We start from the raw sequence: 25,554 nt of genomic DNA, 5'->3' as shown, positions 1-25,554 counted from the left end.
TAAGACTTAAAATGTAAATTTTGCTAATAATCCAAACATACTTTAAACACATCATATTAACACAGCAACATATGTGTCATGTGTTTTTATTATATGAGATCCAAACCTGCTAGAAACCGCAAACCGTGAGCAATTGTCCAGCTGAGAAGAGTATACGCTCAGCAGAAGTTCAGCACCATGGACAGCAGCCAAGATTAATCACAAACACAGTCTGTCCAGATGAGCTCCTGTTCTCATTGACATGACCTTACACTTCAGAATCATCTTATAATGCTGAGTAACTGACCTTCAAACTTTAAATTAGTTATTTATAACATTATAACATTTATAAAATAGATAGACTTGTTGTAAAATACTCTATAAACACACACTGGTGACCAAATTACTTTTGTATTATTGCACCGCTGCAGCTTTACTTCATATTCATGATATTAATATGCTTATTAAACAACATAAATTTCCTTGTAAATTCTCATATTCCAAGGAATTAATTCATTCATAAACAAAATAAACATTTAAGTCTGACATTCATTGCAGCATTAAGTTGTTTACATGGATTTAAGGTTTTATAAGTATCATGTAGGCTTATAAAAAACGTAACTATAGATTCATAAAATATAGTTGTTTACATGGATTTCAGGTGGTCATGACATCTAAAGCCCACTTTCCCTATACTCACAGAATTAATTCATATTGGATTAATTTAGTGTCTGGATCATATCGTGCTACCCTAGTTGATAGGCTCACACTCTTGCCTTGAAAATACATTTGTTTGGTGCACTGTAAAACCTGACAAGTCACAGTAACTCAACCCGTTTGAGTAAACAGATTGTCTTTACTTAAACCATGTAAGTTTTAAAACTTTGCAATTATGTTATCAAGTGATTAATTAAGTGCTGATTGAGCTTTAGTGATGAACAGCTGCTGTTAACAAACAGCATCACCAGCTCCACTTATTAATAACCAGACTGACTTTATTTCTGTCAGACGTCTACAGAAGATCTTATTGAGAATTAACTAAGGTTTAGATGTTGATTTATTGTTTCATTTGAAGTAACCATGTTAGAGATCAGTGTTGCTTTAGTTGGGCTCTTGACCCTTGATTTCTGTTTTAGATTTTTTTTTTTTTGGATGTTGTAACCATGTGTTTTTGAAACATGTTTGTTATAACTCAAAAAACCCAGAAAAAAATATGATCAGGTATTGGTTGTTATACATATTTTTTGTGATGATAATCATCAATTATGGAACTGTTCAGAGTTCAAAATCTTATTAAATGGGTGTTCTACAGTTAGTTCAGTTGATTACAATGAAAGCCATTCAAAAAGTCAGTGTTTTTTCATAACCAGTTGATATAAAGAACTTTCCAAACAGTTTGGTCTTCTATGGTGTCAATTAGTCACACACAGAGATCAATAATCAGAATATGAACCTCAACAATGGTTACGAAAAAAAAAAAAAAAAACATGCTGCAATGCATGCTGGGTACTATTGTAGTACTCATCCATGGCTCCCAGCATGCTCTGCTGCATTGTTGTTGTTTTTTTTATTTTATTTTTTTATGGTCACCATTGTTGAGGTTCATATGCTGATTATTGATGTCTGTGTGTGATTATGTAACACCAGAGAAAACCAAACTGTTTGGAAAGTTCTTTATATTAACTGATTATCACAGAACCACTGGCTCTTAGAATCACTTTTACTGTAATCAATCGAACTAATTACAAAACAACTATTTCATCAGAGATTAGATTCCAAACAGTTTAATAATCAATGATTATCATCACCATACAGTATAACAACCAACATCTAGGTACATTAGTTGATTAAAAAAAAAAATTATAACCTGAATGCACTGTAAGTTGCTTTGGATAAAAGCAGCTTTTAAGAGTGTGAGTGTGTGTATAACACCTGATGACATTTTTCTCTGGGCTTTTGAGTTACAACAAATGGTTACAACAGCCAAAGAAAAAACTAAGACAGAAACCAAGGGTCAAGAGCCCAACTAAAGCAACCACTGATCTCTAACATGGTTACTTCAACACTGTAAAACCCGACAAGTAACTTAACTCAAACCGTTTGAGTAAACAGATATCCTTAAAAACCTGACAAGGTAGGTTTACTCAAACCGTTTGAGGAAACCGATTGCCTTAAACCTTTTAAGTTTTTAAAACTAACACACTGTAAAACCCGACAAGTAACGTTACTCAAACCCTTTTGTGTAAACAAATATCCTTAAAAACATGACAAGTTGGGTTACACTCAAACCGTTTGAGGAAACCGATTGCCTTAAACCATTTAAGTTGAAAAAACTAACAGTTATGAGTACTCTGAACTTAATTCAGTTGAGTTCACTGAAAGAAGATATACATTGCAATTAAGTGATTAAGTGATTAATTGAGTGATAATTGAGCTTTAGTGATGAACAGCTGCTGTTAACAAACATAATTACTGAGAAAAAAAGAGAGAAAGGAACTACAACTGACTTCAGACACAGCCTCAGTAAAACCTGACAAGTTATGTTAACTCAAACCGTTTGAAAAACCGATTGCCTTAAACCATTTAAGTTTTAAAAACTAACAGTTATGAGTACTCTGAACTTAATTCAGTTGAGTTCACTGAAAGAAGATATACATTGCAATTAAATAATTAAGTGATTAATTGAGTGATAATTGTGAATTAGTGATGAACAGCTGTTTTTTGGGGGAAGAATTAATGAAGGTTAGAGAAACACAAGAACTCCAACTGACTTCAGACACAGCCTTAGATAAAATAAACTGAAATAAAATACATTAAATCTCTCAAGATCTGATTAAACCAACCCCACAAACAGCATCACCAGCTCCACTTATTAATAACCAGACTGACTTTATTTCTGTCAGACGTCTACAGAAGATCTTAATGAGAATTAACTAAGGTTTAGATGTTGATTTATGTTTTCATTTCACTGTAAAACCCGACAAGTAACTTAACTCAAACCGTTTGAGTAAACAGATATCCTTAAAAACCTGACAAGTTAGGTTTACTCAAACCGTTTGAGGAAACCGATTGCCTTAAACCATTTAAGTTTAAAACTAACACACTGTAAAACCCCGACAAGTAACGTAACTCAAACACTTTTGTGTAAACAAATATCCTTAAAAACATGACAAGTTGGGTTTACTCAAACCATTTGAGGAAACCGATTGCCTTAAACCATTTAAGTTTTAAAACTTAACAGTTATGAGTACTCTGAACTTAATTCAGTTGAGTTCACTGAAATAAGATATACATTGCAATTAAGTAATTAAGTGATTAATTGAGTGATAATTGAGCATTAGTGATGAACACCTGCTGTTAACAAACAGAATTACTGTAGAAAAGAGAGAACTACAACTGACTTCAGACACAGCCTCACTAAAACCTGACAAGTTATGTTAACTCAAACCGTTTGAGGAAACCGATTGCCTTAAACCATTTAAGTTTTAAAACTAATAGTTGTGAGTACTCTGAACTTAATTCAGTTGAGTTCACTGAAAGAAGATATACATTGCAATTAAATAATTAAGTGATTAATTGAGTGATAATTGTGAATTAGTGACGAACAGCTGCTGTTAACAAACAGAATTACTGAAGAAAAGAGAAACACAAGAACTACAACTGACTTCAGACACAGCCTAGGATAAAATGAACTGAAATAAAATACATGAAATCTCTCAAGATCTGATTAAACAACCCCACAAACAGCATCACCAGCTCCACTTATTAATAACCAGACTGACTTTATTTCTGTCAGACATCTACAGAATATCTGATTGAGAATTAACTAAGGTTTAGATGTTGATTTATGTTTTCATTTGAAGTAACCATGTTAGAGATCAGTGGTTGCTTTAGTTGGGCTCTTGACCCTTGATTTCTGTCTTAGATTTTTCTCTGCCCAGAGAAAATATCATCAGATATTATACACACACTCACACTCTTAGAAGCTGCTTTTATCCAAAGCAACTTACAGTGCATTCAGGTTAGTATTTTTTTTTTTTTTATCTGACCTGTACCTTGATGTTGGTTGTTATACTGTATATTGATGATGATAATCATTGATTATTGAACTGTTTGGAGTCTAATCTTTGATGAAATACGTGTTGTGTAATTAGTTGGATTGATTACAGTAAAAGTGATTCTAAGAGCCAGTGGTTCTGTGATAATCAGTTAATATAAAGAATTTTCCAAACAGTTTGGTTTTCTGTGGTGTCACTTAGTCGCACACAGACATCAATAATATGAACCTCAACAATGGTGACCTTAAAAAAAAACAAAAAAACACCTTTTTGGTTTTCATGCTGGGAGCCATGGATGAGTTTTGTCCTACAATAGTACCCAGCATGCATTGCAGCATGTTTTTTTTTTTTTTTTTTTGTAACCATTGTTGAGGTTCATATTCTGATTATTGATGTCTGTGTGTGACTAATTGACACCATAGAAGACCAAACTGTTCAGAAAGTCCTTAATATTATCAGATTATGAAAAAACCACTGACTTTTTGTATGGATTTCATTGTAATCAATTGAACTATAGAACATCTATTTAATACGATTTTGAACTCTGAACAGCTCCATAATTGATGATTATCATCACCAATATGCTGTATAACAACCAATACCTGATCATATTTTCTCTGGGTTTTTTGAGTTATAACAAACATGTTTCAAAAACACATGGTTACAACGTCCAAAAAAAAATTATCTAAGACAGAAATCAAGGGTCAAGAGCCCAACTAAAGCAAACACTGATCTCTAACATGGTTACTTCAAATTAAACAATAAATCAACATCTAAACATTAGTTAATTCTCAATAAGATCTTCTGTAGACGTCTGACAGAAATAAAGTCAGTCTGGTTATTAATAAGTGGAGCTGGTGATGCTGTTTGTTAACAGCAGCTGTTCATCACTAAAGCTCAATCAGCACTTAATTAATCACTTGATTACATAATTGCAAAGTTTTAAAACTTACATGGTTTAAGTAAAGGCAATCTGTTTACTCAAACGGTTTGAGTTACTGTGACTTGTCAGGTTTTACAGTGTGGTTTAAGTAAAGGCAGTCTGTTTACTCAAACGGTTTGAGTTACTGTGACTTAAGGGGTTTATAGTGGTAAAATGCACCTGATCACTATAAAGTAGGGTGTCGTTCTGTGACTTTCCATCTCGGCACCACCACCTAGTGGTCAGAGCATTTCTGTTAGATTATGAAAAGAACCTTTTTGAACATTTATTTGCTTTGTTTTGTGTTGATTAGACGCAGTTACTTAAAATATGATGACTAATAAAGAGAAATATATATATATATATATATATATATATATATATATATATATATATATATATATATATATATATATATAATTATATTATTTAAAATGTCTCTGCTGTTTATCACAGGTTTTCATTTTCTCATGCAATCAAAAATCATGTTCAATCAAACTAAATATCATTGCATATAAATACAAAAATGTATACATCTTTGGCATATGAATTTATATAGATTGGTGCAAGTTTTGTACATGCATTTCTCATAGCAGAATGAAATCCTTGTGATGCTTGCACAGAGCTCACCTGTACATCTCCACTAACTTCCAGAAGATCAATTTCCAGCAGTTTCATGTAACGATGGCTGTAGGTGTGATTTTGTTGACCATTAACGAACACCCTGTAATCAAGATGACTGCTATAAATGGTGACCTGAAACGCACAAGATAAAGATGTGAAATCATTATTTTTTTTTCCTGTCACAAAGAAATAAGAGAACAAGCAAACTAAATCTCTAGTCTTCTAGTCTTACTAAATTTCTGTCTATGGTTTGAAATGACAACAGGGACTGTTTTTGCATCGACCCGTCCTCCACTTTCATTCATATTAGTGTTTTGATGCAAATTTGTTTAGCGGATTTTTGATTGATTAGCCTATTTTTGTCGTATGTTTTGTGCTTGTACTGCTATTTTAATGTGTTGATTGTTTTGAAATGATTTTTTGTTGTTTGTCCTTAATTTACTTGACTGATTGGTCATTGAGTTTGTGATCAGCAACACCTATTATGTGATTTTTTTTACCTGGTGATCATTGGACTTCCCTTAAAAAATAAATGGGAAATGTTATTGTATGATTTACTGTATTAAACGGGACATGTTTTAATAATATATTCCCCCACAATATCCTTTAGAGGAAACAAAATATAAAAAATATAAGTCATAATATCCATGCCACACTGTAAAAAGTGATTCTCTATATTTACTCAATATAATTGTGTCAAAAGATTACAAGCAATATTATTAATTAAATTTAACACATTTTAATTAATTAGAATTAACCATTCAAAATGAGTAGAATAACATGAAAAAAATAAGTAAAAGTTACACAAAAAATATTGATTTCAGCTAAATGCTCCACTTAAAAGATACAGAATGGAAGACTATGCTAAAGAATACTATGTTATGCATGCCAGGCCAGTAGTTGGCGATCATGAAACACCCTTTGAAAACATTATATGCATGCACACAATGTCAAACTTTTTACAAATTCACATTTTTTGTTGCTTACATAGATATGATACAGGCATCATGTTCAAAAGGTTGTGTCTTAAGGCCCCCAAAACAGAGTTACTGAAGACACCTAAAGTTCACGAACAGAATCACTGAAGGAGAAAAATCTAAATTTTGGTTACCATTACGGTGGTCAGTGTTTGCTTTAGTTGGGCTCTTGACCCTTAACAGTTTAAACTTTTTTTTTTCTTGCTGTAGTTGTGATACAACAGCTAGACAAGCCAAGAAGGAAATGAGATCAGGTGGTGTTATTTGTTTTGACATCATCATTTGGTTTCTGACTTGGGTGTGTCTTGTCAATAACAGACGCCCTGTGGTTGTACAATATAAGTTCTGGTATTTACAGCATAATCAGAGAGACTCTTAGAAGCACTTCTGATCAAAACCTTTTTAAAAAGGAAAAGAATCTTTTACTTAGGCACACGGACATCAAGAATCAGCCTGAGAACCTCAACAATGGTGACCATCAAAAAGCATGTTGCACTGCATTCTGGGTTCCACCAATCAAAACTCATTTATCGTTCCCATCATGCTTTGCAGCATGAATAAATTATGAGCAACAATTCTTTAGTAGCTTGTTTTGTGATGCTTACAGTTCATCTGTATATGCTGTTTGTCACCATTTTTGAGATTCATACGCTGGTTCTTGATGTCACTGTGTGCCAAAAGAAGGTTCTCCTCTCTTTGTTTTAATCAGAATTCTTAAACTCTGGATTATACTGAAAATTCCAGGTCTTTTATTGTTGAATCACAGCGCTGCTATAATGAATGTTAATTTAACTCCGAGATCAGCCTCTAAATGAGTTCAGATATTCAGGTAAAACAAAGATTATGTAAAAGCATAACCAACACCACCTGATCATCTTTTCTCTTAGCTTGTCTAGCTGTTATAACTGAGTTACAACAGCAATACAAAATGTAATATTAAATCATCAAGGGTCAGGAGCCCAACTAAAGCAAACACTTACCACTATAATGGTAACCAATAATTTACCCTTTTTTCCTTCAGTGATTCTGTTCGTGAACTTTAGGTGTCTTCAATAACTCTGTGTTGGGGGCTTTAAGACACAACCTTTTGAACATGATGCCTGTATCATATCTATGTAAGCAACGAAAAATGGGAATTTGTAAAAAGGTTGACGTCATGTGCATGATTATATTGTTTTCAAAGGGTGTTTCATGATCGCCAACTACTGGCCTGGCATGCATAACATAGTATTCTTTAGCATAGTGTTTTTTTTGTTTGTTTGTTTTTTGTCCACTGAAATCAATATTTTTGTGTAAATTTTACTTATTTTTTCATGTTATTCTACTCATTTTGAATGGTTAATTTTAATTAATTAAAATGTGTTAAATTTAATTAATAATATTGCTTGTAATCTTTTGACACAATTATATTGAGCAAATATAGAAAATCACTTTTTACAGTGCATAAGGTCTGTTATTAAAGCGCTTTCTTTGTTCTTTCTTCGTTTTCCCTCATGACCATACAATTACTGTGCAATATTCAAGGCAAGGCAAGTTTATTTATATAGCACATTTCATACACAATGGTAATTCAAAGTGCTTTACATAAAAGAAAGTACAATAATCATAAGAAATAATCACAACAATAAAACAAGGAATTTAAAAACATTGAAAATTATTTAAAATTGATTTAAAATGAATTTCAAATAGTTAAAAATAGAAAATGATTATACATGAAATACAGTGCAATCAGTTCAGATTACATAAAATACAGTGCAATACATAAAATACATTGCAATCAGTTTGGACGTAGCACAGTGCTCATTCAATAAATGCACAGCTAAACAGATTAGTTTTGAGTCTAGATTTAAATGTGACTAATGTTTTAGCACATCTGATCTCTTCTGGAAGCTGGTTCCAACGGCATAGTAACTAAAGGCGGACTCCCCTTGTTTTGTGTGAACCCTTGGTATTTCTAACTGACTCGATCTTAATGATCTGAGTGCTCTGTTAGGTTTATATTCAGTGAACATATCTGCATTGTATTTTGGTCCTAGGCCATTGAGTGATTTATAAATGAGTAAAAGTACTTTAAAATCAATCCTAAATGTAACTGGAAGCCAGTGTAAGGACCTAAGGACTGGTGTGATATGCTCAGATTTTCTGGTTCTAGTCAGAATTCTGGCAGCAGCTTTCTGGATGAGCTGCAGCTGTCTAATGGTCTTTTTGGGAAGGCCGGTGAGGAGACCATTACAGTAGTCCACCCTGCTGGTGATAAAGGCATGAACAAGTTTCTCCAAGTCTTGACTGGAAACAACATCTAATTCTTACAATGTTTTTTAGATGATAGTATGCTGATTTAGTTACTGCTTTGACATGACTACTGAAACTCAGGTCTGTCTCCAGAATCACACCAAGATTCCTGACTTGATTTTTAGTTGTTTGTCCCCTAGAGTCAAGGTATGCATTCACCTTGAAAACTTCATCTTTGCTTCCAAATGCAGTGACTTAAGTTTTCTTCTTGTTTAACTGAAGAAAATTTTGACACATCCAGCTGTTAATTTCATCAATACATTGGCAGAGGAAGTCAATGGGGCTGTATTCATTTGGCGATAAGGCAAGGTGAATCTGGGTATCATCAGCATAGCTGTGATAGGCAATTAGGTTCTTTCTCATTATTTTACTTAGTGGGAGCATATACAGGATAAACAAGAGTGGTGAAGAATTGAGCCTTGTGGGACTCCGCATGTCATGGACGTCCACTTAGACTTATGCTCTCCTAGACTCACATAATAATCTCTCCCTTCTAAGTATGACCTGAACCATTTGCGTACCATCCCAGAAAACCCAACCCAGTTTTCTAATCTCTCTAGAAGTATGTTATCGACAGTGTCAAATGCAGCACCAATATGTACTATTACCAGCACTGATATTTTGCCAGAATCAGAATTAAAGCCAATATAATTTATGAATATCAGTTATCTTAATGAGTGCAGTCTCTTTGTTGTGATCATGGTTTTTTGGTAGAGTGGTAATTAAGTAAAATTTATTTTATATGTTTATTCTACCCATGAACTCAGCAGCTGATTTCACCAGAGGAGGAATCAAGTCATTCCTTCCAAGTCACAAACAAGTCTCAAGTTAAATCCCAAGTCCTCAAAGAGTTAAAGTTAATGAGATAATTAACTGACTAATTAAATGATAATTGTGCATTAGTGATGAACACCTGCTGTTATTGTAAATTACAGAAGATCAGATGTTAATGTTTTATTGGTTAAAATGATGCCACCATCATTGAGATCAGTGTTTGACTTAGTTGTGCTCTTGACCCTTGACTTGTTGTGCTAGACCTCACTCTGTAGCTTTGTATGGGGTGTTGTAGAAAAGAGCGATCAGTGATCTACAATAAACACATTGTCACAATGAGCTGGTGTGATTATGCTCAAAATAATGTTAATTTGTTTCATAAGTTTAGATTTTGAATAGTCATCCCAGAGAAACTACAGCACGCAAAAAAAGTACTGCTTTAATATTTACAGAGAATGAATTTTAAATCTGTGCAACACATGAACTCCAGTGGTTTTTAGACACACACAGATATCAAGAACAAGCATATTAATCTCTACAATGGTGACAATCAACAAAATGCTTCATGTTGCAATACATGAAAGACTCCCATAATGCACTGCAGTATGAATAATTATTTTCACCACTGTTGAGGATCACATGATAAATGTTCATGGCTAAATGCCTAATCCCAAACTGTTTTTTTTTCTTCTTAATATAGAAGCATTATGGTGTGATTTGCGTAATGACATTTCTCTTTTTTTTGTGAAAGTGACATACAGTTAAGTATGGTGACCTATACTCAGAATTCGTACTCTGCATTTAACCCATCCAAAGTGATGGTCCTCTCTAACCAGTAATGCACAATTTCTTCTCTTTAAAAGTATAACTAAGAAATTTAAATCAAGATCATTCAGTCACCAAAAGCATAAGTTATCTGCTAGTGCAAGATTTGTATCAGCATTGCACAAATGTTTGCTATAAAACAGTAATGCAATTGCTTAAAAGCAAATTTATAAAAATGGCTTAAAGGCTCAAGAGCTCAACTGAAGTAAATACTCACCACAATTATGGTGGCAAAGTTTTTTTTTTTTTTTTTTTTTTTTCTTTCACAACACCACATTACATCCCATGGTAACTAGGATTTACACAAGCTCCAGTCTGGATCCAGAACACCTGAGAAGAGATGATGCCAACCCCTCAGAGGACCTCAGATGATGCTAACCCAGAGACAACATACAGAACTACCACATTTTGCTATAAGTTTGATTGCATAATTGCTGTTAATAGTGTTAATCGTTTGTTTGTTTACGTCTTTTATTGATTTTTCTGAACATTTCTGCCATATGTACATGAACTGACAGTCACCACTGATAAGCTACTACTAAATATTGTAGAAACTTAATTTTCTGTAAAGTTGCTTTGCAATGATTTGTATCGTAAAAGGTGCAATACAAATAAACTTGAATTGAATTGAAACTTGATTTCATCCAAGGCTGTGCTTAAAGTCAGTTGTAGTTCTTGTGTTTCTCTTGTCTTCAGTGATGTTGATTGTTAACAGCAGGTGTCCATCACTAATGCACAATCTTCATTTAATTAGTCAGTTAATTATCTCATTAACTTTAACTCTTTGAAGACTTGGGATTTCACTCAAGACTTGTTTGTGACTTGGAAGAAATGACTTGGTTCCTCCTCTGATGATCAGCTGCTGAGTTCATGGGTGGAGCAAAAATATGGCAGGACTTTTACTCTTTGGCCCCTGGACTTCCCACCTCTGGTGGCAATGATGGCACGGCGTGGATCCGGCAGACAATATCTGGGCTGATTGTTCATGGGAGGAGTGTGGCCCAGATCGGTCCAGTGATATGTAGCCCAAATCAGGCTATGATCTGGCAGCATATTATGTGACCCATGATAAACAAGATAAGTATATTGCATGATAATGGTTAAATGATCACATACATTTTAATGAAGATAATGAAGGGAGACGTGAAAAACGGACATCGCGTTGTTTTCATATGGATTACTTTATCACATAATATTTGTTTTTGGTAGCACTTGTTTAGTTTAAAAGTAGACATGTCAGGCTTTCTATAGATATCTCTCATGTCTCTTCGTTGAGTATTCACTGAGTTACAGTTCATTTTAATGACGCGTCTAAATGAAGATCAGCGCAGACAAAGGCTGCAGACAGCACTCCTTGTTTGTTATCTTTATTTTATAAGTGCACAAAGTTTTGCTGTTATTATGTCTGTATACAAAAAAAGTAGACCCTTTACAGATTCGATTGATGTATTGCTCTTATCTGTATGATCAAAACTGAAAGTGTTTTTAAGTTCTTTTCGGGGTTATCAGGAGAAAATACCCCAAAACACGTAAACGCGTTAATCGACTCCAGTGGGTTAAAAGAACCAACGACTTCAACTACTTCAGTCTGTGTGCACTGAATTTATTTAATACACAAGTTTCACAATTTAAGTTGAATTAAATAAATAATATTGAAATAAATGAACTTTTCCACGACATTCTAATTTATTGAGATGCACCTGTAACGTATGGGAAACACAAACACTGTGAACAAGTGATCGATCTCAGCGGGTGCTTCAGCGTCTTATTTATAGTGTTGGGGCTGGGACTCTTCACAGATTCTAGAGAGCATTTGATTGGTCAGAAGATTTTATGAGAAGCTGAAGTATGAGGTGACAAATAAAAATGTTGATGCATTTTGGCGGAAGTGACGAACTGCAGGTTTTGAATGCTTATATCTTTAAAATGCAAATGTTGTCACTGTTTTGGAGCAAACTGGCTTATAGTTAACCTTAAGACCAACATATTGATACTAACGCCCAAAAAAAACTTTAATTTTGATTTCACAGAGAATTGTATTGTGAAATGAGTTCAGTTGGGCAATATGACATTTTTTACTAGTATGAATCCTTATTAACAAGTCTTTGTAAAAAGACAACGCATTTTAATGTAAAGTAACAGCCTCAACAGCTTGTATCTATGACAAAGGGTTTTGGCTGTTTAGCCCCGCCCACCAATTCACAAATGTAGTGTTTACGAGAGAGGAGAGGTCTATGCAGAAACCAAACAATTAAGATGCCTCTGAAGACAGCAAGACGCTGTGAAGTGCCAAGTTGTGTAAAAACAGTCTTTTTGTTGCCGTCCTTCTCTCCTCAACGCAGGCCCGGGGGTGCTGAGGGTGCTTGGCCCCCCACGGACATCCCTAACATTTTTTTTTTTTTTTTTTTTTTTTTTTTTAACTTTGTTAGATTGTGATGAATGAGTGACAGTTTTTAATAAATTTAAAGGCAGCAGTCACTTCAGCACTGGTTACACTCCCGACTCCCAAGATGTGCATGGCGCCACAGTACACACCGGGCAGGCAGCTTCAGGTTCCTGGACAGGGCCTCGACTGCTTTGGCACATCAACTTTCTGGAGTTGCTGGCAGTGCATCTAGTTTTACGGCGGTTTCAGTGTGTATTATTCCATGGTAAGGGTTCCCTCTTGGTCAACCCGTGTCTTCCCTTGACAGACCTGCTCTGTCAGTCTCTTCTGGCAGGTGTTCCATCCCTACTGTAAGGTAGGCTCTGCCTAAGAGACCATTCCATATGTAGTACTGCCCCCTGGGTCAGTCCATATCAGTATCTCCACATGTCACCTCCCTAAGGGTAGGATGTAGTCTCCGTAGCGACCTTTTTCCTAGGCTCGCTTTCCCATCGTTCTGCTAAACTGAAAGAACAAATAGGAAAGATTTGAAGCAATCTTTCACTGAAGGTTGAAATCCCTTCCAATAACTTTTGTCCAATAACCGCAGCATGGCCTTCTACAGCAGCGATGTACTCACCCTTTTGGTCCCCTTTGGTACCAAGGTCAGTGAATTTGCACTGGGGCTTTGGGAACAATTGCAGCACCACAGGGTTGTGACGGTGTTCAGGTTGTGGCATTTTCCATGGACCCCATATGTCGTTCGACATAACTCATAGTGACCGACAGATAGGGAATGTCTCGGTTACATATGTAACCCTCATTCCCTGATGGAGGGAACGGAGACGTTATGTCCCCATGCCACAGCCTTGAACTATTCGCTGTTGCCGGGACACATTCTAGGCTCCTCAGAGTAAAACCTGAATGAGTGGATTCATGCTGTCATCTTATATATCCGTAGGCAGAGGGAGTGGCTCAGCATGCAAAATCCACTAGCCAATTTTCATTGGCGTTTTCTCTTAAACTCAGAGATGATTGGCCTCCCAAGTGAGACCCCATATGTCGTTCGACATAACGTCTCCATTCCCTCCATCAGGGAACGAGGGTTACGAACGTACGTTTACCCACACAGAAACCAGTCACAAAGACTCTGGCTAAACCTCAATAAACAACAGCTAACTTAAATATTTACATGTTTTCAACTAGAGTTCAAAACAGACGTAATAAAAATTAGCCACTGTACATTTATTTTAGGTGTTTCTATGGTGATGTCAGTCAGAATGCCTCCTCTTTTTCCTCTGATCTTTCTGCTCATGATTCACGGTGAGTCTCTGCATCCCCCTAAAAAAACACTGAAGAGATTTTGCATGCTGCATTTTTCCAACATCCTTGTTTCTTATGAATTCTGTATTTCAGTGGTTTCTAGTGCTGATTGGGGTGTGAGTCACAGTCATTCACACATCATTGATAATGAGCTGCACTTACACATACCCTACTGGATATCAGATCATGAAAGGGTTCTGGACCAAAGGACGTGTAATAAAGGGTTTAGAGCCTCCAGATCTGTCTGAGGACCATGAATACAGTCAGAAGCTTCAGTATCTTGGAGATAAACAGAAGAACTGCACCATCAGACTGAGTCATGTGACACAGAAGGATTCACACATGTACTGTTTCAGATTCACTACTGATAAACCTGATGGAAAATGGCTTGGCCATCCAGGAGTGTCTCTTACTGTCACAAGTGTCTTTGATGAGGTTTCACTCTTCTTCTGTACATTATGTTGAATAATAATCAGTGTATGACAGCAGCACTAGATATAATGTGTGTGTTGTGTTCAGATCTTCAGGTGGAGTCTCCTGAGACAGTGACCTTTTGAATGGTCCATGGAGTGTCAGCATGCTTTCGTCTGTGTGAAGACTCTTTTATGTAATGCACCTGTTCTTATTGTACCTGATTATACACAAAATTTTAAACTTGAGGTTGATGCAAGCGTGGTTGGTGCCGGAGCTGTTCTTTTGCAGGAAGATGTAAATGGTTTAGATCATCCTGCCAGTTATTATTCTCGTAAGTTTAATAAGCATCAGCTTAATTATTCTACTATTGAGAAAGAAGCACTTGCTTTGTTGCTCGCTTTACAGCACTTTGAAATCTATCTTGGCTCCAGTACTCTTCCTGTCACAGTGTATACGGACCATAACCCTCTTGTGTTTTTATCTAATTGTGTTTTTAACCAAAATCAACGGCTGATGTGATGGGCTCTAGTAGTCCAGAACTACAGTTTGGTGATGAAACATAAAAAGGGTGTTGATAATGTTCTAGCGGACACCCTTTCAAGGGTTTGTGTAGGGTGCAACATGGGTTTTGTTTTTCTTTTCTTTTTTTCTTTTTTTTTTGACAAATATGTTTGCTCTTAAGGGTTCTCCTGTCAATTTCTTAGGCACGCCTACCTGGAACGGTTATTGGTTCAGGAAGATGTCAGTCTTTATTAGCGGGAGTGACGTCATGGCTTCCACCACCAATCCTGTCCGGCACCAGAGTTTAAAAGCATGACAGGATGTATGCGAAGACAGCTTTGCTTTCCTGTTCTTTTGTGGTTTGTTGTTACTTTGCTCTTTTGTTAGTTTTGGTTAAGTATACTTTGTATAGTAGTTTTTTATGTTTGCCTGTATTATTGTTATCTCCAGTACTGTGTTGAACTTTTTGCCCTAGGGGGGAAAACGGGATTGTAGGGTATCTTATTAATTCACTTTCTTTCTTTCTTTCTTTCTTTCTTTCTTTCTTTCTTTCTTTCTTTCTTTCTTTCTTTCTTTCTTTCTTTCTTTCTTTCTTTCTTTCTTTCAGCTTAACAAGATGCGGCCATAGTGTTTTGGAAACATGGCAAAACAGTTAATAGCATTTATGTATCGCATGTGTGCGGAGTCCTGAAAGGCAACATTAATTGATACAGTAGTGTGTAATCCAATGTATTTTTCCTTTTCAATCTGTACCATATAGTTTGTTTGCTTAATTTAGATGTTTTTTCAACCTTATGCTTCATTGTTTGTGTGTTCAAGGCAGAAAATAAAGATCTGATACTGCAATAGTTTGCAGTCTTCTGCCATTTGATACCTCAGTATAAAGCATAAATAGCAACACAATGAGACACTATTAGAAGGACACACACTTTACTGTAGTAACAGAACAATACTGTTTACTGGTTAGTTGGTACTAATCTGGTTTGTCCCAGTGATGATACCATACTTTTTGTGGTCTTTTCACCCCTTGCTGGTGACCATGTTAATGTAACAATATTTCTTTGTTGTTTGTTTGTTTATCTGTGATTTTAATTTAAATGTCATCAAAGTGCCACAAAAAGCAGCACAAATGATTGGTGAGTGATCAAGTCTTCTGAAATAATGTGACTGCTTTGTGTGAAGAACATCTTGGTCCAATTTAGGTGATTAGAGTTATGGTTAACTGATGACGTTGTACTCTTCCATTGTCCTCAACTATCATTAGCGATGGTGGTATTTATTTATTTATTTATTTATTTAATCAGTTCTAATATTAGCCTGCTGTCATGTAGTTTCCAGTCTTTTGTTTGGATTTACATGCATTTTACCAGCAGCTGTCCTCAGTGTGGGGTGTTCAGATCAGTGGATCGTTTTAATTGGTTTAGAATTTTTATCCTTTTTGGGTCTTTCATCTCTGTCTTTTTAGACACACAATGTTTTGCATGCTTAAGTGACACACTTGAACTTCCTTCAGCATATTCTGAGAACTGCTTTAGGTTGAGGCCCTGAGGGGAATAATGTTAAAAATAAGTGTAATTTTAACTGTACAATTTTGTAAAAACGCTACGAAAAAAAAGTTGTTAGTTGGTTGGTTAACAGTAAGTTCCCATAATATATACAGGGAAAAAAAAAGATCTAACCAGACATTTCATGTAATTTTACAGTAAAATGTTGTTAATTTTACAGTTTTTAGAAGTAAAAAAGAACAAATCAATGTATAATTTACAGTCAAAAACTGTAAACTGATATTCCCAGAATTCCCTGTGTGACGCTCCACATTTGAAAGTATTTTGTTTAAATAATCATGTATTTTTAATAGTTTTTTGTTATCAGTTATGTACATTTGGGCTTCATGTTACATCTTCTGTTGTTTAATGTAAGTTTATTGAATTGTTTAAGTATCGTGTGTCACCATGATGGTGTTTTGTGTTTGCATGAATGACTTTGTGCACCTTCTATATATTAATATAAACTTACTTGTGATGAGCTTTGATTCTTCATGTGGCTTTCTCTTTTACCACCTGCATTATTATGGTGGTTGTCAGTATGTTAAAGGTACAAAACAGATTTTAATAGCAGTGTGCGTTGTTGAATTTACTGGTTTACATTAAAATTTTCTTGTTTGTAAATAACAGTTTTATACTGTAAAATGTACAGTTTTTGGCCGTAATTGTGTTTACTGTTTTTCTGTATTTTTTACAAAAGTATTCTGGCAACCACAGCTGCCAAAATTATTTTGTAAAAACTACAGACTTTTTTTTACAGTGTAAGACAGCGAAGGTGTGAGGCCACTTTTTTTTTTCTCAGTTCCTTTATAGCACTGTGGTATGTATGCTTGCTTGAGACTCAAGTAAATTGAGAGTGTCAGAACACATGCAGTCTGTGTCCTTTCCTCTCCCAGGTGATTGTACTGCTAAGGAATTACAGGAGTTGACTGCTTACAGACAGGTTACAAAATTAAATGATCTTAACGACTGGGTCAGTTGATTCTAAAATTCAGAGAGCTCCTTTATCAAGTCAATAGTCTTATTATAATCAATCAATAAAACAGCTATTATATAGACCTCCCTGAGATATTTGATTTTGGTGCAAAGATGTGTATTTTGTACAATATTTCCAACTTTTTTTTTAAAGACTTAATTACAGCCACCACAATTACTAAATTGTGTCATCTGATCCATGCAGTAGGAACTCCTGAACAGACATTTCTATGTTTATTTTCAAATGTGACATATTGAAAATTGAAATAAAGCTCTGTCAACACTTGCATTTTTACAACATTATAAGTGTGTTCCATCAAGCAGTCAAAAGTTGCACACACACACACACACACTTGTGGTCTTCACACCTGTTTGAACACTTGGGCCAAATACAGGAAATATGTCCTGCAAGTAAGTATTTGAACAGGCCCTGTGGATATCTTCAGAGCAACTAAACTGACATGGAGGACTTATTATAAATAAATAAATAAATAAATAAATATATATATATATAGGAAGGAGCTGTAATGTTTTAGTGCTTCTGATTCAGCACATTTTAAATGTGGTTCCTAAAATGTTCCTTTTTATTTAACTACCAAATTGCTATTAATTAGTCAAAAATTATCAAATGCAAAACCAATTAATTATTTTTTTGGTTCATTGGGAACATATGCATAGGTTTGAAAACATTATATGGCCTGATGCAAGGTTTTTCATTTTAAGGACTGATGTAAGATTTAACTTCTGTTTTATGCCTTTAGTCTAATGACATCACTGTGATGATGGCCTTGTTGAAACTATCTGCACAAGAAGTCATAACCACATATTAAAATATAAGGTACATGCATCACATGAGAGTGTGTTCTTGAGAGTGTGAAAACCACAGTGCTGGTTTCATCCTGATCATTTGTAGTGCTATCACAGGTCATGAGTGTTGGAGAAACAGGTAAGAGCTACTTTTATTATCTTTCTTCAGATTCATTATCGTCACATATATTTTGTGTGTTTGTGGTATGGAGATGATAACTCACTCTAAGGTTTAATGTCAAAAGGCAAAGTGGTTTTGTATTAAACACCTACAGTATGTTAGAACTTTCTTAAATGTAAATGTTTTTGTTGTTGTTTGTTTGTTTTGTTTGTTTGTTTGTCAACTCTTACATCAAAGTAAAAATTCCATTATCACTGTATTGTAACTTCTGTTGGGTTTCATATGAGCACAGGAGAACCGCAGCGACTTCCATTAAGACATTAGTTAAGTATGTAATGAATTTAGATCTAAACTGAAAGCTTGAACTGTGTTTTTATGATAGTGAGAACTCTTAATATGTTTGTCGAATATATTTCTTAAAAAAAAAAAGAAAGTGAAGTTTTCACAGATATGGAGTTTGGTGATATGGAGTGTATATGGAGTGTGAACAGATGTGGGGGAAAGTAACTAAAAGCATAATGTGTGCATATATATATATATATATATATATATATATATATATATACAGGTCCTTCTCAAAAAATTAGCATATTGTGAGAAAAGTTCATTATTTTCCATAATGTAATGATAAAAATTAACTTTCATATATTTTAGATTCATTGCACACCAACTGAAATATTTCAGGTCTTTTATTGTTTTTAAATACTGATGATTTTTGGCATACAGCTCATGAAAACCCAAAATTCCTATCTCAAAAAATTAGCATATTTCATCCGACCAATAAAAGAAAAGTGTTTTTAATACAAAGAAGTCAACCTTCAAATAATTATGTTCAGTTATGCACTCAATACTTGGTCGGGAATCCTTTTGCAGAAATGACTGCTTCAATTGTGGCGTGGGCATGGAGGCAATCAGCCTGTGGCACTGCTGAGGTGTGTTATGGAGGCCCAGGATGCTTCAATAGCGGCCTTAAGCTCATCCAGAGTGTTGGGTCTTGCGTCTCTCAACTTGCTCTTCACAATATCCCACAGATTCTCTATGGGGGGTTTCAGGTCAGGAGAGTTTGGCAGGCCAGTTGAGCACAGTAATAGCATGGTCAGTAAACCATTTACCAGTGGTTTTGGCACTGTGAGCAGGTGCCAGGTCGTGCTGAAAAACTAAATCTTCATCTCCATAAAGCTTTTCAGCAGATGGAAGCATGAAGTGCTCCAAAATCTCCTGATAGCTAGCTGCATTGACCCTGCCCTTGATAAAACCACAGTGGAGCAACACCAGCAGCTGACATGGCACCCCAGACCATCACTGACTGTGGGTACTTGACACTGACTTCAGGGCATTTTGGCATTTCCTTCTCCCCAGTCTTCCTCCAACTCTGGCACCTTGATTTCCGAATGACATGCAAAATTTGCTTTCATCCGAAAAAAGTACTTTGGACCACTGAGCACCGTCCAGTGCTGCTTCTCTGTAGCCCAGGTCCGGCGCTTCTGCCGCTGGTTTCTGGTTCAAAAGCACACGCCTGTGCACGGTGGCTCTGTCTATGGATTTTCTACTCCAGACTCAGTCCACTGCTTCCGCAGGTCCCCCAAGGTCTGGAATCGGTCCTTCTCCACAATCTTCCTCAGGGTCCGGTCCCCTCTTCTCGTTGTGCAGCGGGCGTTTTTTGCCACACTTTTTTCCTTCCCACAGACTTCCCACTGAGGTGCCTTGATACAGCACTCTGGAACAGCCCTATTCGTTCAGAAATTTCTTTTCTGTGTCTTACCCTCTCGCTTGAGGGTTGTCAATGATGGCCTTCTGGGGACAGCGTCAGGTCGCAGTCTTACCCATGATTGCGGTGTTTGAGTAATGAACCAGGCTGGGAGTTTTTAAAAAAGCCTCAGGAATCTTTTGGGTTTTGCAGGTGTTTAGAGTTAATTAGTTGATTCAGATGATTATGGTTAATAGCTCGTTTAGAGAACCTTTTCATGATATGCTAAATTTTTGAGATAGGAATTTTTTGGTTTTCATGATCTGTATGCCAAAATCATCAGTATTTAAAACAATAAAGACCTGAAATATTTCAGTTGGTGTGCAATGAATCTGAAAATATATGAAAGTTTAATTTTTATCATTACATTTATGGAAAATAATGACTTTTTCACAATATGCCTAATTTTTTTGAGAATGACCTGTGTATATATATATATATACTACTATATATATATATAATATAGATATATATATAGTATATATATATATATATTCTATCTGGCAGCTCAGTGAGTAAATGCAGCTGCGGTTAAATCTCTTTTTTTCTTTAAAAATATATTTGTTTAAAAATCAAGCTGGTCTTCAGCTATAAAGACATTTATTTTAGGCCAAACTTTATAGAGTGCATTGTTTTTATTTTTCTGATGATTTTATTTGCTTTTATTTATTTTTTGTATTTTTCTTTCTTATTTATTTACTTATCTATTTTATTTTGTGTTGGTGGTGGGGGGAGGGGTGGTCTGCAAGGGCACGTATTGTACATGTTTGGGTCTAGAGAACTGACCATTGAAATACGACCCAAAACATAAAAAAAAACAAAAATGTGTTTTGTGCTCATGTATAAAGAAAAGAAATGCTGGCATTTTATCCTCTCTTCTGTCATTTATTTTACAATATTGAGAATGAGAGTAAAATAAAGAAGAAACGGGGATAGAGAATAAAATGGCAGCATTTGTCTATTCACTTGCGCTGGGGACAGGAAGAAGAAGGGGGATATCTTGCAAGCTTAACATAGCTTAACTCCAGGAGTGTTTCTAAAAAACCTGTTCACACTGAGTCTGACTAAAAAAAAAACCTCAACAAACATCAGCATCTATACTGGACAGTGATAATTATATTTGTTCTAATAAAAATAACAAATGAAGAAAAAAAAGAAAACAAAATCATGAATAAAACTGGGTTCATTGACGGCTTTAATATTCCACTGCCTGATGTTTTGTTTTTGAGGTGTTTGCTATGGTGAATGTCCAGTCAGAATGTGGCTTCCTCCTCTTCCTACTGATGGTTTCTGATCTTGATTCATGGTGAGTCCTCCGCAACACTTTAGAAACACTGCAGATTTTGCATGCAGTGTTCCCACCAACTTTCATGATGCACAAACTGCTGATATTTTGTTCACTACCTGAATTCTGTGTTTCAGTTTTTTTCTGGGTGCTAATTGGGGTGTGAAGTTTTAACAGACAGTCACACATCTGTGCACTAAAGGAATCATCGAGTGATACTGAGGCTGCAATTATACATACCCTACTCGATACAAGATCAAGAAAGTGTTCTGGACTAAAAAAACCGTAAAAGTTGGTGACAAGTGTTCCAGCTTTCTGTCTAAGGACACCTGAATACAGTCAAGGCTTCAGTATCTGGAGACAAACACGCAGAACTGCAAACCATCAAAACTGAGTCATGTGACAAAGAAGGATTCACACATGTACTGTTTCAGATTTCATCACTTGATAAACCTGATAGAAATGGATTGGTGATCGAGGAGTGAATCTTACTGTCACAGGTGACACTTGAGGGAAGGCGGAGCTCTTCGTCTGTGGGCATATGTTGAATAATAATCAGTGTAATGACAGCAGTCACTAGATATAATGTGTGTGTTGTGTTTCCATTCTTCAGTTGTGAGTCCTCCTGAGAGAGTGACAGAGGGAGATTCAGTCCGTCTGACATGTAAAAGCAGCGCTGCGCTCTGACTGACGATGAGGCAACATTCATCTGGTACATAAACTCACATCCATTAACTGAGAGAAGAGACAGAACCACTCAACTCCTGCTTGCAGTTCAGTCAGAAGAGAGTGATCAGCGCAGAAATACAGCCTGGCTCTAACATGGACCAAGTACAGCTCTCCTCTGTTCATGCTCTTGTCACGTGTGAGTACAGACTCATTAGTATATAAATTGTTGAGTTTTATAAATATTAGGAAAAAAAAAAAAAAAAAAAAAAACTTTTGTCTTTTTTAGACCACCAGATGTCTCAGTGGTCCATCAGTCCATGGTGAAATAGTAGAGGGAGATTCAGTGACTCGAGCTGCAGCAGTGATTCAAACCCACCTGCAGACATCAGCTGGTTTAAGGGAAAAACATTTGTTGATCTGAAAAGAATCTACAGCATCTCAAAGATCAAGCGCTGATCACAGTGAAGAATACCATCAAGTCCAGAATAAACATGGGAGAATACTCCTGATGCTGTGACTGTAACATCATGTGTGAGTTCAATGATGCTTCAGTAACTTTGACATTCCTTTTTTATTTTTTTTAATAGTATTGCTAATTATATGAATGTTTTAGATCCTCCCAGGAATGTGTCAGTGTACATAAATGGATCTGCAAGGTGCAAACAGAGAGGAGATTCAGTGACTCTGATCTGCAGCAGTGATTCAAACCCACCTACAGAGAACTTTATCTGGTTTAAGGAGAATCAAAGCTCCTCTGTTGGATCCGGACAGAGTTTCAGTGTAACTGCAGAGTGGGCAGCTTCTACTATGAGGTGGCTCATTTACTGTGAGGCTCACAATCAACACGGATCTCAGAGATCAGACGCTGTTACTGTCATTGTTAAAGGTAGAGCAACTCATTTACTCTTTCTAAAGTGAACCAAATAATTCTGTTCGGGTGTTTTACTCTTGTCTCTGTTGTAGGATGTCTGGTGATGTTGTACATATCCATTGGAGTGGTTTGTGGAGCTGCAGTTATCATCACAGTGTTGCTGATTTGGTAAGATAGTGAACCAAATAATTTGAGAGCTCTTAACTTCATTTATTCTTATTGACCAGTATAAAATGTAGTTGTTAGTTTAGCTTTCTACAAATATTGAACTAGTTGGACAACTTTTTTTTCTTTGAAATAAATGTGAATAATTCTCCACAAGGTTGACCAAAGAAACATGCACTCCCATCATAGAAATGCATTTGAGTCCAATATTGTTCTAACACAACATAGTAATTTTATTCTCTTTTTAATTAACACATTTGTTGCTTTTAAGGAGAAGCAGGGTGAAAAAGAGAAAAGACAAACTTGAAACTCAGGTGAGCAAAATGACTTTAATTGTCAGTAGTCTCATTAGTAAATGAACTGCACTGGGTGAGCAAAATTACTTTAATTGTCAGTAGTCTCATTAGTAAATGAACTGCACTGGATGTCACTGTGATGTCTCTATGTTCCCCTGGTGACCGTTTTCACTGTGATAGTGTTGAGAAACAGGATATAGTATATGTCCCCTGGTGACCGATATTTGAACTGCCTCCTCTCAACCTGCTCAACATTTTGAATTCACAATGCGCTCACATATTAGTCACACTGTGAGTATCACACTATAAGAATGGTGTGATGTCACTGTGATCATCGCATGGTCTCGCATGTTGACTGGATTCTGCAAGCAAAACTAGCAATTGTTCATATCTCCCGCTGACCACTAGATGGCTGTGCTGAAACTATGCAGGTACCCTCAGGTCACTGTTGTTATAAAAAGACACCAGGGGCACTTCTCCAGCATCCCTCCCTCGTTTCTCATCCTCCACCCCTATGACCGAGAAACCAGTCGAGCTCAGCCATCTTTTAGGACATCTTAATTCTCTAATAGCACTGTGAGGAGGCGAGGATCAAGGAGTGGGGAGGCTTCCAGAGGAGTCATGAGGGAGGATACTCAGGTGTTTCCTATGCTGAAGTCTTTTTGGGTGAAAAAAACCCTGATGGACATGTATATTCTTCTCCCCCTTCACATCTGTCGTAATAATTTTAACAAAACAATGTTAAAATCACCACAAATAAACATGACTTTTTGATTTGTTTTTGTAAATTTTTCCTCCATACAATCTTTAAATTGATCAATATTATAACCTGGTGATCTATAGATGCAACTTACAATAAAATTTTTCCTTTTCTCCCTACATACTTCTATTGTAACACATTCAAGTAAATCATCCACCACTGTAGACATTTTTTCCAACATCCTATAATTCAATTTCTTGTCCACATACAAAGCCACACCACCCCCTTCTTATTTTCTCTGTTAATACAAAACATTTCATATCCTTCAATTTCAAAATCAAAGCCCTTTTTCACTATTAATCCAAGTTTCAGTTAAAGCAATTATATTAAAAGGCTATTTAAACTGATTCAAATAATATTTAATGTTATGAAAATTGGCGTATAGGCAATTAAAATGGATTATAGATAATTGTTTTTCAATTTTAACTGTACTATTAAACTGATCGTTAGTATAATAAAAACAATTACTATTGGTGTTGTGAAAAAAGTTGTTTACAGGATCTATATCCTTTTCCAAGTCCTGTGAAAAATAGTCTGTGTATTGAAAAATGTTCAACTCCAGATTATCATGATCAACAGACTTCTGTAGTGGTTGATTCACTCCGGTACATGTGTTAAAGCGTTAGTTCACCCAAAAATGAAAATTATATCATTAATGACTCATGTCGTTCCAAACCCGTAAGACCTCCGATTATCATGATCAACAGACTCAGTTTAAGATATTTTTTAGATGTAGTCCGAGGCTTCTCTCAGTCCCTCCATTGAAAATGTATGTACACTGTCAAAAAAAAAGTCTGTAGTTTTTACAAAATAATGGTTTTGCAGCTGTGGTTGCCAGAATACTTTTGTAAAAAATACAGAAAAAACTAAACACAATTCTGACCAAAAACTGTAAATTTTACAGTACACTTGTAAAAAGTCTGTAGATTTTACAAAATAATTTTGCAGCTGTGGTTTGCCAAGAATACTTTTGTAAAAATACAGAAAAAACTGTAAAACACAATTACGGCCAAAAACTGTGAAATTTTACAGTACACTGTCTTAAAAAAAAAAGATCTGTAGTTTTTACAAAATAATTTTAGCAGCTGTGGTTTTGCATGATACTTTTGTAAAAAAATACAGAAAAACTGTAAACACAATTAATTCAAAAAAGCTGTAAATTTTATTTATTTTAAGAAAATTTGAATGCCAATATTCAGTAAATTCAACAACGCACACTGCTATTAAAATCTGTTTTGTACCTTTAACATACTGGATAAC

At 35.5% G+C, this 25,554-nt stretch overlaps 1 long non-coding RNA gene across 1 annotated transcript; it reads left to right on the top strand.

Annotated features, from left to right (window-relative positions):
- Positions 1-23,022: 23,022 nt before the first annotated feature.
- LOC109092175 lies at positions 23,023-23,541 on the top strand. The gene is made up of 3 exons (XR_006153816.1): positions 23,023-23,088; positions 23,166-23,241; positions 23,510-23,541. It is a non-coding gene; the product is annotated as an uncharacterized LOC109092175 (long non-coding RNA).
- Positions 23,542-25,554: the final 2,013 nt, after the last annotated feature.

The sequence above is a fragment of the Cyprinus carpio genome, chromosome B1, assembly GCF_018340385.1.
Source record: "Cyprinus carpio isolate SPL01 chromosome B1, ASM1834038v1, whole genome shotgun sequence".
In the NCBI taxonomy this organism is placed as follows: Eukaryota; Metazoa; Chordata; class Actinopteri; order Cypriniformes; family Cyprinidae; genus Cyprinus; species Cyprinus carpio.
Note: the sequence above shows the minus strand (reverse complement) of the source record. Positions and strands in the feature narration are given on the sequence as shown.